The sequence below is a fragment of the Palaemon carinicauda genome, chromosome 14 (assembly GCF_036898095.1).
Source record: "Palaemon carinicauda isolate YSFRI2023 chromosome 14, ASM3689809v2, whole genome shotgun sequence".
Taxonomy (NCBI): domain Eukaryota; kingdom Metazoa; phylum Arthropoda; class Malacostraca; order Decapoda; family Palaemonidae; genus Palaemon; species Palaemon carinicauda.
The window spans coordinates 124,745,928-124,760,856 of NC_090738.1; the positions used below are offsets into that span (position 1 = coordinate 124,745,928).

At 38.0% G+C, this 14,929-nt stretch overlaps 1 long non-coding RNA gene across 1 annotated transcript; it reads left to right on the forward strand.

The window, feature by feature from the left end:
• Window positions 1–2,722: 2,722 nt before the first annotated feature.
• LOC137653315 (uncharacterized) lies at window positions 2,723–8,626 on the forward strand. Its single transcript, XR_011046451.1, has 3 exons — window positions 2,723–2,906; window positions 6,229–6,433; window positions 8,480–8,626. It is a non-coding gene; the product is annotated as an uncharacterized lncRNA (long non-coding RNA).
• Window positions 8,627–14,929: the final 6,303 nt, after the last annotated feature.

Below are 14,929 nucleotides of genomic sequence, written 5' to 3' on the forward strand. Positions count from 1 at the left end.
TAGATGCTTGGTAGCAAGGTGGTTTATAAGTGTCAAGTAGATGAATGGCAAGGTATTCACTACACACCTGTCAGTAATCCATCCTTTTTAAAGTTAGATGTTAATTGTTTGCATGGTTGGAGGATAATAGTATATTGGTGAAGAGAGGGAGACTTATTTACAGATGCACTCATCAAGTCTGGCGATGACAAACCACTTAATCCCGATAAAAAAAGGTGCACCATTGTCTGGCATTTAAATGTCTGACTGCAGATTTTTCCAAATCCTCTATATATGGCATTTTTTTGACTAAACCTATTTCAATTACAGGACATTAAGTACAAACCATTTTTGCTTTGAAAGAGGCGCCTTTAATGACGAGGTAGTAAGCAACAAGCGTTGTGATCGTGGGCAAGTAGCCGCGTTAACTTTCCTTTCAAAAACTTTGCAATTTTTTGTTTGGCTGCAAGAGTATGGAAAATTTACATATTTCTTTCTAATACAGTGGTACCTCTACATACGAATTTAATCCGTTCCAGAACCAACTTCGGATGTAGAAAATGTTCGGTTGTCGAAACGAATTTTCCCATAAGAATACATTGAAATTGGATTAATCTGTGGTTGAGCCCAAAAACCTATGATAACTTCTTAATAAACTACTACACATAATTTTCCCATGAGAATAATGAACACTAAATTAGATAATAGACATGTAAATAAGAAGAATTAGCAAAAAATGATAAATAAGAAACGGGTTTTTAGCGTCACTTTACCTTAGAAACTCCAGCGCAGGTGTTGTTAGTCTTGCTACGCAGAGAGGAGACGGACGGGCGGCGAGGAGGTAGAGAGGTTAACTACGATAAACGTACACTACCGTAACTTATTCTAACTTACACTAAGTGAACTTTAACATAACTTAGCTTTTTTTTTTTTATAATTTATATTTTTTTTTTACATTTTCTTTTTTTCTTTTTGATGATTAATTTTAATCACTTTCACTCTCTACACTTAAAATTGATTGAATTTTTTTCTCTTCACTCTTTGCTGTTTTCTTTGAACCACTTCCTTCCCCTTCATCACTAGTTCGCTTCGTAGTTTTTTTTAAAGAAGCTATCGATAGAAAGTTGCTTGGTACAGGTTTTCAGAATGTTTCGAAAATAAGTTAGGGAAACATCATCAAACTGCGCAGATATACGACAAACCTGCAATTTCTTTGGATGGTATTTGTCGATGAAGTCGACCACGTCTTGATATTTTCCTAACACCTCTTTTATTTGCGCGGAACTTATTGCAAGTTCACTCATACGGACGCCACGCTCATGCTTTTCAATAATTCCTTGTTTTACTTCTAAAGAAAGCATTCCCTTATTCCTTTTCTCACCACTACCACTACCACTTGCGAAACTAAGCCTTTTAGGACCCATGATTTTCGTAAAATACCGTAAAAGGATGAATGTAAAAAATCACGATTAAAACACAATTAATAGCAGAACGCACAGGGCACAACCACATAAAGCCAACGAGAACAGAGGACTGACCCAAGCCACGCTAATTGAGGGTCCCTCCGAGGTTGAAGTGCTGCCTTCTATTGGCGGAAATAAAAAACACATCAGGCGCTATGAGCACCGACTACGCATACGAGTATTGTTTACTTCGGGTGTCGAAAAAAAAATTCGGGTGTAGAGTAGGAACGTGTTCGAATTGTACTTCGCGTGTCGAAAAATTCGGATACAACCGGTACGACGAAAATTGCTACTTCGTGTGTCGAAATAAAATTCGGGTGTAGAGTCAAAAATTTACTCGAATTTTACTTCGGATGTTGGAAAATTCGGATGTAGATACGTTCGTGTGTAGAGGTTCCACTGTATTTATACCATAAGGTATCAGAAACTATTGTACTGTAATATTCAAAGCACAAGGAAATTCATAAGGTGGAACACACTTTAGATTCTTTGTAGCAAGGTGCTTTATAAGTGGCAAGTATTGAATGACTGTGTATTCCCCACGCATCTGTTGGTATTCCATCATTTTAAATGTTATATGTTAATTGTTTGCAGGTATGGAGGATGATTGGATATTGGTGAAGAGAGGAATACTCATTTACAGATGCACTCATTAATTCTGGCGATGACAAGACAAACTACTTAATCCCGGAAAACTTTTGACAAAAGGTGCATCACTGTCTGCCACTTAATGTCTGGCCGTAGATTTTCTCCACAGCGTCTATCTATGGTATTAATGTGACTGAACTTGGTTCAATCACATGACATCAAGTATATCTTGCAGGTTATTTTCTAGGTTTTTTTTTTTCAAAATTTTTTTTTTATTAAAGTTAGAAGACTTGTTCTGGAGGAAGATTTTGTTCCTAGTCTTAATACAAACCTTTTTTCCTTTAAAAGATAGGACTTCTTGGAGGAGATCGTAAACAACAAGCAATGTGAGCTTGTGCAAGTAGCGTCGTTCACTTTCTTGTCAAAGACTTTGCACTTTTATGTTTAGCTTCAAGAGTATGGAAAATATACATCTTTTTTTTTTAATCTTAATAGCATTAGGTATTGGAAAATATTTTTTTATTGTAATATTCCAAGCAGAAGGTAGAGCACACTTTTTGATTCATGGTACAGAGGTGGTTAATAAGGGGCAAGAAAATAAATGGCAAGGTATTCCCCACACATCTTTCGGTAATCCATCATTTTAAATGTTAGATATTAGTTATTTGCAGGTATGGAGGATAATGGGATATTGGGGGAGAGAGGAAGACCTAATTACAGATGCCCTCTTTAAGTCTGGTGATTACAAACTACTTAATCCCTGAAAACTTTTGGCTAATGTTGCATCATTGTCTGCCACTTAATGTCTGGCTGTAGAGTTTCTCCACAGCTTCTATCTATGGCATTATTGTGACAACCTAGTTCAGTCACAGGACAGTAAGTATCTCTTGCCAATTTTCTTAGTTTTTTCTAAAAAAGAAAAAAAAATTAGTAAAGTTCAGTAGATGTGTTTTGGAGGAAGATTGTGGTCCTATTCGTGATACAAACCATTTTTCCTTTGAAAGAGGATACTTCTCTGACGAGGTAGTAGTAAACAATAAGGGTTGTGAGGTTGGGAATGAGGACGGACGTGACTTCACACAATATGGCGGACAGGTATGGCTGCCGTTTGTTTATGCCGCGAGGTACCGTAACTGTAACGTAGGAGGATAACTTTGGAGCGGCTCCTCAGTTATCTCGCCACCTTTCCCCCTCGAAGCGTTAACGCTGTGTGGGGTGCAGATAGCCATGTGGCATGTCAAAGCATACGTCCCCTGTTGATATACAATATCCTAAAGGGAAACCTTTAGGGTACTCGCGCCAGAATTTAGAATTCTGTGATAAGCTTTGGTTTAATTCTCTGGGAATATCCACTGTAGACATATATACCCTCAGGAAGCTACTAAAGGAACCTTCCATCAGGATGTCATGGCTTGAGCCCAAAGATTTTTTTATTCTTTATTGCATAAGGTATCTGAAAATATAGTACTGTAATATTCCAAGCACAAGGTGGAACACACTTTTAGATGCTTGGTAGGAAGGTGGTTTATAAGTGGCAAGTAAATGAATGGCAAGGTATTCACCACACATCTGTCAGTAATCCATCATTTTTAAAGTTAGATGTTAATTGTTTGCAGGTTTGGAGGATGATAGTATATTGATGGAGAGAGGAAGACTTATTTACAGATGCAGTCATTAAGTCTGGCGTTGACAAACCACTTAATCCCGATAAAAAGGTGCACCATTGTCTGGCATTTAAATGTCTGACCGCAGATTTTTTCCGAATCCTCTATATATGGCATTTATTTGACTAAACCTATTTCAATTACCGGACATTAAGTATCTCTTGACAGGATTTTTTTTGTAGGTTTTTCAAAAAAAAAAAAAAAAAAACTTGAAGATGTGGTCTGGAGGAAGGTTGTGTTCCTAGACTTAATACAAACCATTTTTGCTTTGAAAGAGGCTTCTTTAATGACAGGGTAGTAAGCAACAAACGTTGTGATCGTGGGCAAGTAGCCTCGTTAACTTTCCTTTCAAAAACTTTGCAATTTTTTGTTTGGCTGCAAGAGTATGGAAAATTTAATTTTTTTTTTCTAATATTTATACCATAAGGTATTGGAAAATATTGTAGTGTAATATTCAAAGCACAAGGAAATCCACAAGGTGGCACACACTTTTAGATTCTTTGTAGCAAGGTGCTTTATAAGTGGCAAGTATTGAATGACAGTGTATTGCCCACGCATCTGTTGGTATTCCATCATTTTTAATGTTAGATGTTAATTGTTTGCAGGTATGGAGGATGATTGGATATTGAAGAGAGGAATACTTGTTTACAGATGCACTCATTAAGTCTGGGGATGACAAGACAAACTATTTAATCCCGGAAAACTTTTGGCAAATGGTGCATCATTGTCTGCCACTTAATGTCTGGCTGTAGATTTTCTCCACAGCGTCTATCTATGGTATTAATGTGACTGAACTTGGTTCAATCACATGACATCAAGCATATCTTACAGGTTATTTTCTAGGTTTTTTTTTTTTAAATTAAAGTTAGAAGACTTGTTATGGAGGAAGATTTTGTTCCTAGTCTTAATACAAACCATTTTTCCTTTAAAAGATAGGACTTCTTGGAGGAGATCGTAAACAACAAGCGTTGTGAGCTTGTGCAAGTAGCGTCGTTCACTTTCCTGTCAAAGACTTTGCACTTTTATGTTTGGGTTCAAGAGTATGGAAAATATACATTTTTTTTTAATCTTTATAGCATAAGGTATTGGAAAATATTTTTTTATTGTAACATTCCAAGCAGAAGGCAGAGCACACTTTTTGATTCATGGTTGCGAGGTGGTTAATAAGGGGCAAGAAGATGAATGGCAAGGTATTCCCCACACATCTTTCAGTAATCCATCATTTTTAAAGTTAGATGTTAATTGTTTGCACGTTTGGAGGATGATAGTATATTGGTGAAGAGAGGAAGACTTATTTACAGATGCACTCAGTGAGTCTGGCGATGACAAACCACTTAATCCCGGTAAAAAGGAGCACTATTGTCTGGCATTTAAATGTCTGACTGCAGATTTTTCCAAAGCCTCTATATATGGCATTTATTTGACTAAACCTATTTCAATTACAGGACATTAAGTATCTCTTGACAGGTTTTTTTTATAGGTTTTTCAAAAAAAAAAATAAATAAAAAGTTAGATGTGGTCTAGAGGAAGGTTGTGTTCCTAGACTTAATACAAACCATTTTTGCTCTGAAAGAGGCGCCTTTAATGACGAGGTAGTAAGCAACAAGCGTTGTGATCGTGGGCAAATAGCCTCGTTAACTTTTCTTTCAAAAACTTTGGTAATTTTTTGTTTGGCTGCAAGAGTATGGAAAAGTTTCATTTTCTTTTTCTAATATTTATAACATAAGGTATCAGAAAATATTGTACTGTAATATTCCAACCACAAGGTGGAACACATTTTTAGATTCTTTGTAGCAAGGTGCTTTATAAGTGGCAAGTATTGAATGACAGTGTATTCCCTACGCATCTGTGGGTATTCCATCATTTTCAATGTTAGATGTTAATTGTTTGCAGGTATGGAGGATGATTGGATATTGAAGAGAGGAATACTTGTTTACAGATGCACTCATTAAGTCTGGTGATGACAAGACAAACCACTTAATCCCGGAAAACTTTTGGCAAAAGGTGCATCATTGTCTGCCACTTGATGTCTGACTGTAGATTTTCTCCACAGCGTCTATCTATGGTATTAATGTGACTGAACTTGGTTCAATCACATGACATCAAGTATATCTGACAGGTTATTTTCTAGGTTTTTTTTTTTTAAATTAAAGACTTGTTATGGAGGAAGATTTTGTTCCTAGTCTTAATACAAACCATTTTTCCTTTAAAAGATAGGACTTCTTGGAGGAGATCGTAAACAACAAGCGTTGTGAGCTTGTGCAAGTAGCGTCGTTCACTTTCCTGTCAAAGACTTTGCACTTTTATTTTTGGCTGCAAGAGTATGGAAAATATACATTTATTTTTTAATCTTTATAGCATTAGGTGTTGGAAAATATTTTTGTTATTGTAAAATTCCAAGCAGAAGGTAGAGCACACTTTTTGATGCATGGTACCGAGGTGGTTAATAAGGGGCAAGAAGATGAATGGCAAGGTATTCCCCACACATCTTTCAGTAATCCATCATTTTGAATGTAAATGTTAATTATTTGCAGGTATGGAGGATGATGGGATATTGGTGGAGAGAGGAAGACCTTATTACAGATGCCCTCTTTAAGTCTGGTGATGACAAACTACTTAATCCCTGAAAACTTTTGGCTAAAGTTGCATCATTGTCTGCCACTTAATGTCTGGCTGTAGAGTTTCTCCACAGCTTCTATCTATGGCATTATTGTGACAACCTAGTTCAGTCACAGGACAGTAAGTATCTCATGACAATTTTCTCATTTTTTTCTTAAAAAAAAAAAAAAAAAAAAAATAGTAAAGTTTAGTAGATTTGTTTTGGAGGAAGATTGTGGTCCTATTGGTAATACAAACCATTTTTCCTTTGAAAGAGGATACTTCTCTGCCGAGGTAGTAAACAATAAGGGTTGTGAGCTTGGGAATGAGGACGGACGTGACTTCACACAATATGGCTGACAGCTATGGCTGCCCTTTGTTTATGTCGCGAGGTACTGTAGCAGTAACGTAGGAGGATAACTTTGGAACGGCTCCTCATTTATCTCGCCACCTTTCCCCCTCGAAGCGTAAACGCGGTGTGGGGCGCAGATAGCCATGTGGTGTGTCAAAGCAGACGTCCCCTGTTGATATAAGATATCCTAAAGGGAAACCTTTAGGGTACTCGCGCCAAATGTTAGAATTCTGTGATAACTTTTGGTTTAATTCTTTGGGAATATCCACTGTAGACATATATACCCTCAGGAAGCTACTAAAGGAACCTTCCATCAGGACGTCATGGCTTGAGCCCAAAAATTTTTGTTATTCTTTATTGCATAAGGTATCTGAAAATATAGTACTGTAATATTCCAAGCACAAGGTGGAACACACTTTTAGATACTTGGTAGCAAGGTGGTTTATAAGTGTAATGTAGATGAATGGCAAGGTATTCCCCACACATCTGTCAGTAATCCATCATTTTTAAAGTTAGATGTTAATTGTTTGCAGGTTTGGCGGATGAAAGTATATTGGTGGAGAGAGGAAGACTTATTTACAGATGCACTCATAAGTCTGGTGATGACAAACCACTTAATCCCGATAAAAAGGTGCACCATTGTCTGGCATTTAAATGTCTGACTGCGGATTTTTTCCAAATCCTCTATATATGGCATTTATTTGACAAAACCTATTTCAATTACAGGATATTAAGTATCTCTTGACAGGTTTTTTTTTTTATAGGTTTTTCAAAAAAAAAAAAAGTTAGAAGATGTGGTCTGGAGGAAGGTTGTGTTCCTAGACTTAATACAAACCATTTATGCTTTGAAAGAGGCGCCTTTAATGACGAGGTAGTAAGCAACAAGCGTTGTGATCGTGGGCAAGTAGACTCGTTAACTATCCTTTCAAAAACTTTGCAATTTTTTGTTTGGCTGCAAGAGTATGGAAAATTTACATTTTTTTTTTCCTAATATTTATACCATAAGGTATCAGAAAAATATTGTAGTGTAATATTCAAAGCACAAGGAAATTCACAACGTGGAACACACTTTTAGATACTTGGTAGCAAGGTGGTTTATAAGTGTCAAGTAGATGAATGGCAAGGTATTCACCACACATCTGTCAGTAATCCATCATTTTTAAAGTTAGATGTTAATTGTTTGCAGGTTTGCAGGGTGATGGGATAGTGGTGAAGAGATGAAGTCTTATTTACAGATGCACTCATTAAGTCTGGCGATGACAAACCACTTAATCCCGATAAAAAGGTGCACCATTGTCTGGCATTTAAATGTCTGACTGCAGATTTTTCTAAATCCTCTATATATGGCATTTATTTGACTAGACGTATTTCAATTACAGGATATTAAGTATCTCTTAACAGGAATTTTTAATAGGTTTTTCAAAAAAAAAAAAAAAAAATTAGAAGATGTGGTCTGGAGGAACGTTGTTCCTAGACTTAATACAAACCATTTTTGCTTTGAATGAGGTGCCTTTAATGACGAGGTAGTAAGCAACAAGCGTTGTGGTCGTGGGCAAGTAGCCTCGTTAACTCTTTTGTTTAAAAAACTTTTCACTTTTTTGTTTGGCTGCAAGAGTATGGAAAATTAATTTTGTTTTTTTCTAATATTTATACCATAAGGTATCAGAAAATATTGTAGTGTAATATTCAAAGCACAAGGAAATCCACAAGGTGGAACACACTTTTGGATTCTTTGTAGCAAGGTGCTTTATAAGTGGCAAGTATTGAATGAGTGTATTCCCCACGCATCTGTTGGTATTCCATCATTTTTAATGTTAGATGTTAATTGTTTGCAGGTATGGAGGATGATTGGATATTGAAGAGAGGAATACTTGTTTACAGATGCACTCATTAAGTCTGGCGATGACAAGACAAACTACTTAATCCCGGAAAACTTTTGGCAAAAGGTGCATCATTGTCTGCCACTTAGTGTCTGGCTGTAGATTTTCTCCACAGCGTCTATCTATGGTATTAGTGTAACTGAACTTGGTTCAATCACATGACATCAAGTATATCTTACAGGTTATTTTCTAGGTTTAAAATTTTTTTTTTTATTAAAGTTAGAATACTTGTTCTGGAGGAAGATTTTGTTCCTAGTCTTAATACAAACCTTTTACCTTTAAAAGATGGGACTTCTTGGAGGAGATCATAAACAACAAGCGTTGTGAGCTTGTGCAAGTAGCGTTGTTCACTTTCCTGTCAAAGACTTTGCACTTTTATGTTTGGCTTCAAGAGTATGGAAAATATACATTTTTATAAATCTATAGCATAAGGTATTGGAAAATATTTTTTATAGTAATATTCCAAGCAGAAGGTAGATCACACTTTTTGATGCATGGTAGTGAGGTGGTTAATAAGGGGCAAGAAGATGAATGGCAAGGTATTCCCCACTCATGTTTCGGTAATCCATCATTTTAAATGTTAGATGCTAATTATTTGCAGGTATGGAGGATGATGGGATATTGGTGGAGAGAGGAAAACCTAATTACAGATGCCCTTTTTAAGTCTGGCGATGACAAACTACTTAATCCCTGAAAACTTTTGGCCAATGTTGCATCATTGTCTTCCACTTTATGTCTGGCTGTAGAGTTTCTCCACAGCTTCTATCTATGGCATTATTGTGACAACTTAGTTCAGTCACAGGGCAGTGAGTATTTCTTGACAATTTTCTTAGTTTTTTCTAAAAACAAAAAAAAAAAAATAGTAAAGTTTTAGTAGATGTGTTTTGGAGGAAGATTGTGGTCCTATTCGTAATACAAACCATTTTTCCTTTGAAAGAGGATACTTCTCTGACGAGGTAGTAAACAATAAAGGTTGTGAGCTTAGGCAATTAGCCTCGTTTATATTACTGTCAAAGACTTTGCACTTTTGTGTTTGGCTGGAAGAGTATGAAAAATATACATTTTTTTTATTCTTTACAGCATAAGGTATCTGAAAATATAGTACTGTATTATTCCAAGCACAAGGTGGAACACACTTTTAGATGCTTGGTAGCAAGGTGGTTTATAAGTGTCAAGTAGATGAATGGCAAGGTATTCACCACACATCTGTCAGTAATCCATCATTTTTAAAGTTAGATGTTAATTGTTTGTAGGTTTGGAGGATGATATATTGGTGAAGAGAGGAAGACTTATTTACAGATGCACTCATTGTCTGGCGATGACAAACCACTTAATCCCGATAAAAAGGTGCACCATTGTCTGGCATTTAAATGTCTGACTGCAGATTTTTCCAAATCCTCTATATATGGCATTTATTTGACTAAACCTATTTCAATTGCAGGACATTAAGTATCTCTTGACAGGTTTTTTTTTATAGGTTTTTCAAGAAAAAAAAGTTAGAAGATTTGGTCTGAAGGAAGGTTGTGTTCCTAGACTTAATACAAACCATTTTTGCTTTGAAAGAGGCGCCTTTAATGACGAGGTAGTAAGCAACAAGCGTTGTGATCGTGGGCAAGTAGCCTCGTTAACTTTTCTTTCAAAAACTTTGCAATTTTTTTGTTTGGCTGCAAGAGTATGGAAAATTTTCTAATATTTATACCATAAGGTATCAAAAAATATTGTAGTGTAATATTCAAATCACAAGGTGGAACACACTTTTAGATTCTTTGTAGCAAGGTGCTTCATAAGTGGCAAGTATTGAATGACAGTGTATTCCCCACGCATCTGTTGGTATTCCATCATTTTTAAATTTAGATGTTAATTGTTTGCAGGTATGGAGGATGATTGGATATTGAAGAGAGGAATACTCATTTACAGATGCACTCATTAAGTCTGACGATGACAAGACAAACTACTTAATCCCGGAAAACTTTTGGCAAAAGGTGCATCATTGTCTGCCAATTAATGTCTGGCTGTAGATTTTCTCCACAGCGTCTGTCTATGGTATTAATGTGACTGAACTTTGTTCAATCACATGACATAAAGTATAAAGGTTATTTTCTAGGTTTAAAAAAAAAAAAAGAATTATTAAAGTTAGAAGAATTGTTCTGGAGGAAGGTTTTGTTCCTAGTCTTAATACAAACCTTTTTTCCGTTAAAAGATGGGACTTCTTGGAGGAGATCGTAAACAAAGAGCGTTTTGAGCTTGTGCAAGTAGCGTCCTTCACTTTCCTATCAAAGACTTTGCACTTTAATGTTTGGCTTCAAGAGTATGGAAAATATCCATTTTTTTTTTAATGTTTATAGCATAAGGTATTGGAAAATATTTTTTATTGTAATATTCCAAGCAGAAGGCAGAGCACACTTTTTGATTCATGGTACCAAGGTGGTTAATAAGGAACAAGAAGATGAATGGCAAGGTATTCCCCACACATCTTTCGGTAATCCATCATTTTAAATGTTAGATGTTAATTATTTGCAGGTATGGAGGATGATGGGATATTGGTGAAGAGGAGATGACTTATTTACAGATGCCTTTAAGTCTGGTGATGACAAACTACTTAATCCCTGAAAACTTTTGGCTAATGTTGCAATATTGTTTGCCACTTAATGTCTGGCTGTAGAGTTTCTCCACAGCTTCTATCTATGGCATTATTGTGACAACCTAGTTCAGTCACAGGACAGTAAGTATCTCTTGACAATTTTCTCAGTTTTTTCTAAAAAAAAAAAAGTTAGTAAAGTTTAGTAGAAGAGTTTTGTGGTCCTATTCGTAATACAAACCATTTTTCCTTTGAAAGAGGATACTTCTCTGATGAGATAGTATACAACAAGGGTTTTGAGCTTGAGCAATTAACTTCATTCATATTCCTGTCAAAGACTGCACTTTTGTGTTTGGCTGGAAGAGTATGAAAAATATAATTTTTTTCTGGGGCGGCCTGTGACGGCCGGTGAGAAAGGTCCTTCCTTATACCTTTCCTAATATAAATCTTCCAAATATACTAGAGAAAGAAAAAAGCATGGAATGCAGAGGTTACAACCCTCGCGCGAACACCTTGTAGGTGTCGTGTATTAAACAAAGGCGTGCGAAAAACCACTATTCACAGGTCGTCTTCCATTTAGATAATCCCTTCATCAATGGGGAGGGCCGTGACAGGCCCCAGAGAACATAGTTGAACTACCCCAACGACACCTACCACGCACGCCCTCTAGGACATCCTTCTGTTTTGGACTTGCAAGCAAGTTGAGTTTTTTGGGCACAGTGTTTTTTCGAAGAGTTTCTCGTTATTTCAACATGACTGACGTTGCTACTTCACCCTTACCAATGTTAAGTACCATAGTTTGTTTTGGCAGCTTTTGGCAGTACCGGGCATTTGTTCTGTTTCCAATATGGTGGTTTTTAGTTTTGGAAGCGATTGTCCTGCCGAGATATCGGCAGCCATTTTGGGTTATGTTCGCTTCGGTAAATTTTCTAGTTATTTTTGCCCATCTGGTACTCTGTCATCTAGGTTATATCACTTACGTTTTATGGCCTTTTGTGTTATCATTAATTATTATTAGTTTTTACTATGGTATTTATTTGCTTGCAAGTCCAATTTGGACCTACGAAGAATAGCGATTTAAAGAATAGCGGTTTAAAGTATAGCGATTTAAAGTTTAGCGATTTAGTCTGTTAGTTTGTACTCGCCTCAGGAGGGTTCGATTTAGACTATATCCTTGTTTATTTGTTACGTTGTCGTTATTCTTCGTTCTTGGTTATTACAATTACTAAGAAAAAGCAATCAATTTTATTAATTTTCTTATTTTTATTGTGTGATGTTAGTTTTTTATTATGTAACCTTGAGAGCGAAAGCATAGAGTGCTCGTTTCCTGTTCTACAGATATGAGTTATCCCTTCTCTCGTTTTCTTTGTTAGCTCCAGTAAGAGAGGTGAATTTCCCGTTCTCCGTTTTTATTCGATCACGAGTTATTCAGGCCTCCTCTTAGTATCAGAGTTGATGATAGTACGTTTAATATTATAAACGTTTTATTGATGTGGTTACTGTTAATATAGCTAACACTATTAATAGGTACGTTAGTGTATGAGTCATTAATTGGGGTCATTTTATACCGACACCCTTAGCTCCGCCTTGAGTTATGCTCCGCTATAATGGATACTCATTGGGTGAGAACTAGTTATCGTACCGGAGCAGATTTTTGGAGTGCAACGGTGAAATCCGGCACTCGGACTCCGGCTGAAGCCTTTTACACACGAACCTTTGTCATGTTTGATCACAATTACACCGTTACGGCCCCCTTTTTCATCGTATCTCCGGCTTCACTGGAGATAACACATTCATTGAGGTTAATGTTATCGTACCGGAGACGGTCACGATATCACGATGACGGGCCTTTGCTACCGGATCTCCGGTACAAACAGAGATCAAGCAGACGTCCAGAACCGGAGTTAACAATGTGATACCGATGAAGATTAGAGATTCATGTTACGTGGTTACTGGTTTCTAATATAATTTCTTAATTTATTAAGGTGTTAGCTACTACCATACTCACACATAATCAAGATTTAAGTGTTTCTGATTCATATGTCACTGACCAGAATCTCAAGGAACATCCAGACTTATGTCTTCTTTCTTTTTACAGAAAGTCCGCTGCGCTGCCAGGGGCTGCTCCGCTGCCTTTACTGATCCCATGGGCCATGATCTATGCCGGGCCCATGCCCATTGCGCCATATCCTTCTCTCGGGAACCGGGACAAGCCCCCTATACGATATGGTTCCCGGAGTCATGCATGCTCTGCTATGAGCTGTCATCCCTACTCCTGAGCGAGGAGGTAAGTTGGTTCTAGTTTGTTCCTGTTAATATCCTTTGCGAGGAATTAATTGCTCTTTATATATTGACATCAGTTTTGGCTTCATCATTAATCCCCTCTCCTCTTTCAGGCTGATGATGAATCTCTCAGGGAGGCGAGAGCTACTCTCCGTCCTTGGGTGTCAGGTTTTGGGAGGAATGCGCCGTCTGGCGCACCCCTGTCTCCTTGATGGAGACATGGCTTCTCGCCTATTCCCAGGCTCTACTACTGCAGCAGTTCCACCGGAGACAGCGGCCCCGTTAATTGAGGTGGTTAGAGCAACCATTCTAACGGAGGAAGAGGTTTTAGTGACTGAGGCCGAGCCCTACCTAGGTCTGGACGAGGAACCCATGGATGAGCAGGTAGGTGGTGTTGATTTAGTGGACCTCCTTTCACCCCACACTCCTTCCTCTACTACTTCCTTTCACGGCTTTGATAAACCTACGGCTTCTCCTCGAGGTCCCTCAGTTCCTGTACGATCCAAGGTGAAGCCACTACGTACCTTTAAGCCTTCAGCTTTGCCATTATCAGTGTCACTGGTTCCGGGACCCTCAAAGGATCCTGATGTTCATATTACTATACCTAAAACCGTGACTCCTAATAAGTCGAAGTCCACCAAGTCCAGGGCTTCGTTAGAGGATCGGGCTCGAGAGCCCCCTTTATCCGCCGTCATGGTCAGGGATATTGTGAAAGAACAGATACAACAGCATCTACAACAGTCTAGGGGAGACCAAGGAGCTATGACGGAGCTCAAAGATATGGTGGCGAGTCTCATCCGTTCCGGAACTCAGATGCCCCCTCCTTCAGCCCCGGACGCATCGAAGTTAACCCCCTTCGAGAAAAACAACCCTTGGAGGTTTGCCTTACATGCTCCATATATTGATGGTGCCATAACTCTGGAGGGCATAGGCACCCGTCCTCTAGAGGACCTAGAATTTTACCCTCCGGGACTAGAATTCCCATTCAACGGCTTCATCCGATTGAAAGAACATGCCTTGGTTAGGTTAGACAAGGTACCAAAGGAAACTGTAATATTGCCTAAAGAGCAGGCCCAAGCTTTCTGGGCCAGGACGTTGTCAGACTGGGGGTGCACTAATTTCAAGCTCACCCCACACAAAGGAGCCTACACCATATTTACAGCTTCTCCAGTTATTACCTTCCCTATTACAGATAAAGTGGCAGCTCTTACTTTTCAGGCTATCAAAGAAGGTTCTGCCATGCCGGCTCTTAAAGAGACGGATCCCACCTCTATGCTCATTCCGAGTACCGTTACTATCTGGGATGATGCCCCCGCTACTTTCACAGTAGGGAAGTTAGACCCAGACTGCGCCTCTAATCTGTTCTCCGAGAAGCTTCCCAAATTACCAGATAATCTTCTCAAGACTGAGTTTGAGGCACGGAATAGGTTAGCTAGGTCTCTCCACTCCATTACCTCCGTGGAGTCCCTAACCTCACTTTATCCAACAGAGACCTTGTTCCGGGTATTCACAAAGAACCTGTCTCTGTCCTTCCAAATCGACTT